The sequence below is a fragment of the Mycteria americana genome, chromosome 2 (genome assembly GCF_035582795.1).
Source record: "Mycteria americana isolate JAX WOST 10 ecotype Jacksonville Zoo and Gardens chromosome 2, USCA_MyAme_1.0, whole genome shotgun sequence".
In the NCBI taxonomy this organism is placed as follows: Eukaryota; Metazoa; Chordata; class Aves; order Ciconiiformes; family Ciconiidae; genus Mycteria; species Mycteria americana.
Window position 1 is genome coordinate 113866597 of NC_134366.1, and position 3676 is coordinate 113870272.

Genomic DNA, 3676 nt, shown 5'->3' on the forward strand with positions numbered 1-3676 from the left:
GGGGTTTTGTTTAAAATATATTGCTGTGGTATTACCAGTTTTAAAAGTTTTTATATCCCGAGCATGAGTAGCAGCCATCACACTTCTGGAATTTCTTCCAAGTGGGCAATAACATGCTTCAGGAATTTGTACAAACCTGCTTCATCACAGTGAGGTTGATGAAATGTAGTGTGTTGCTTTGTGTCTTAACATGCCTGTGGTTTGTATGCAGTATATTGGTTAACAAATGCAAAACCTGAAATGTATTATTGCTTGGAGGAAGAAAAACAAATACTTGGAAGGGAATAATTTTGAATAATTTGATGACATTTACTTGATCAAAAAAAAAAAAAAAAAGATTGGTCAAAGTATTCGGAAAAATGGGGAACATTTTTTAATTAAACAATAGTCTCCCAGTCCTGCTTTGCTGTCTCCTTCTTCACAATTTTTATCAAGCTTTTTTCAGTGCTGACATGTCCTCTATTCTAAAAAATATTTTTCTGAACAAGTTCAAAATTAGCAGTAGATGAAAAAAATGGTTTTCATTGGAATGTGCTTACTCATTGAGGGGGAATTCACAGAAATTTACTGTACTTGAGATTAAAAAAAGAGGAAAAAAGAAAGAAAAAAAGAGGTGCTCATTTAATTACCACTATGATTTTTCATCTAAATGGTGGAGAGGAGAAAACTTTGCCGTAAAGGCTTTAGGATTAGATCACATATGGTTTGGGAGATAAGAGTTAAAGTCACACCTATGCTGTTTGGTTTGAAGTAGCTTCTTCCATATCTCTGAAAGCTGGTTCTCCTAGGTCCCAAGAAAATATTATTGTTGGTGGTGCATTGGTCATATAACAGATTGGCATGTGTCGCTTGAAAAACTGCAAAGAAGGTACCGGTTACCTTTGTGGTGTTAATTGAAAAATAATAAAAATAATACCAAGAGTTGGTAGTAATTACTTTGTTTAAATGTTTATTTGGCATTAAGACATTAAACAAAAAAGAGCTCCAGATTCTTGTTCGTTAGGTACTTGTTACCTATGTACATAACAGGAACGATTCCTGTTTGCAGTGCAATGAAGCAGTGATACAGCCCAGGAGGTATTTTTCATTCCTCTTGGCAATCAGTTCACACTAGTATGTGGGTATTAAAAATTGTTCTGATTAGAAAAAGGAAAGCTGGTGATGATTCTAAGGTTTCAGACAGAGAGGTACTTACATGTCTGTGCTCTTAGGTGTTGATTTACACTTTTATAACAACCGTAGATACATGGCTTCTTTTTGTATGAGATGGTCTGTGACTCTCTTTGCCCCACATAATAAGGATAGTCTAACATAGGGATGTTTTTCCAGATCAATAAAGGGAGAGAAACATCGAAGATTTGTCTTTAAGTATTACTAATAATAAATAACAAGATGAATTACCTGTACTTGTTTTCTTCTCCAAAGAAGCACAAAGAATTTTAACTTTTGCATCATCACGCTTTCTCTTCCAAAGGAAGATGATAGAGTTTGGAGCTGGTGCACAAGGCTGATGACAGCCACTATCCACACCCTTTGCCATTTTCCTTTTAATGATTTATATTTGGATGATCATTAGCTGGCAAGAAAAAATGTTTCCATAAGCATACAGGACATCCAGGATCATATCCCTAATTACTATTCTTTGGAAAGATGACAGCACATTTCACTGTAATTATTGCTCAGCTGGATGTGTGCTTATGAAAAAAGAACTCATTTCAGATTATTGTATAGAATGTTAGGATGGCACTCTCTAATGTGTGCTGTTTGAAACCAGCAAAGAATAGACTTGATATTCTTACTGATTTCTAAGCATAGCAAAACTATTTGCAATAGATCTTGCGAATATTCGGTTTCTTTGCACAGAAACTGAGAAACTTGATGTTAAAAAAAGTTTTAAAACATAATTGAAAGCAGGATTAGACAAAGACATTACTGAAGACAGCTGGATTAGTTTAAAAGGCAGCAAACCAAGGTTATGGCTACTGTAACTTCATCATGCAGAGAATCCATGCTTGAATGTAGTAAAACTAGCCCAAAGCGTTTTAGTATGTCCTTAAAATATAGTCCTACTTAAAAGCTGACTAGAAAAACTGGAAGGTGCTGCTTGAAATATGTGATACCTGGGTGTGTAGATGTTTCCCTGCTTATTTTCATGATGCAATTAAGTTGACGTTCCACTTTTTTTTTACTGGGTTAATGAAGTATTTTTCACTGTTCTGATAGTGAAGTGCCAAGAAGAAAGGTGTGAGCTGGATTTTCTTTCTGTGTATCAGCTGAAATTTGGAAGGTCTGTGCACTTAGGAATGTATTAAAACAACTATAAAAGTAACTGAAAGCAGAATCTTACTCTGGATTGTCTACTGAAAATAATTCAATACCTAAAAAATTCAGCATACTGAATTTTTGCTCAGATGTGTTAGGTGAAGAAGTTGCGTACATATAATGGGGAACAGTACTTAGCCAATCATACCTGAATTACTGGTTATCTTGGTATAAAAGGATGCATATTCAGTCCTATGCTATTTTTTTCTGTAATGTGTGAAGGACTTTCATTAACAGTCGCGAAAACAAGTTGTCCATGCCAGTTTTCAGGACAAAACAAAGCATGGCTAGATGAAACTAGCACCTTACACTTGTCTTAACTTAGATCATTAACTTACTTAAAATTCAGTCCTGTGAGCATAACGACATTATATACTGCATCCTGCTGAAAAAACCCAAACAACCAAACCAGCTCTCTTCTTTTGAACTCTCTCATATCTTTTGATAGTATACATTGATGCTGAATCAAGAATAACTACACAATGTTTTGCCAAAACATTTGCACTGTGTGTACACAGCTCTTCTATGCCTAATGCTTACTGAATAAAAGCTGCATAACGAATCTGAGTTAAGCTAAGGTAGTTCCTTTTGTTGTGATCTCTTTTCATTTTGAAGACGGTAGCACCTATATAGCTTTTATAGCATATGTTAATGGTATTTTGCTTAGTAAAGCTTAATAGATATAAACTGAAGTGTGTATCAGAAACTGTTGTAGAAAAGTTAAAATACTGTGAAATGGTCTTGTTAAAAATCTGATCATGGCCACTATACATTAAAGTGCTAAATGACACATCAAGGATCATCTTGCCAAAAGGCAGAGATCTCAAAGCAAGCCAAGAATATTTATTGAAGTAAAGAAAGCCTCCTTACTCAGGAACTTCTAGTAAAGGGAGACAAGAGCCTTCAAAGAAAGGTGTTGGAATTTATACCTGTGTTTGTGCAGCTGTGTTTGTAAAAGAGTTGGAAGTATTTGCTGCACCATTCTAAGATTATGTTTGTACACCATGCTTGCACAGGAGCTGGAAATATTTACTGCTTCATACTGAGAGACATCAGCTCTCTTCATGCTAGTCCTGGCTTATATTTTGACCTCCTTTCATACATTGCCATTAGTGTTTGAGTTGAGCTGCCTGTCCCTTACGACACAGCAATGAACTAGAGGTAAAAATCTGTTGGAGGAGCAGAGTTTGAGTTGGATGAGCGATCAGTGAGTGAAATGGAGCCTATTACACATCTAAAACCAATCCATGAAAATACTTCCAACATGGGGGAACAGTAGCTATCGCTTTGACTTGCACTACTGCCTGCTTCCATCTAAACCAGCGCTTCCAGCGCCCTATCCCTCTTTGACACT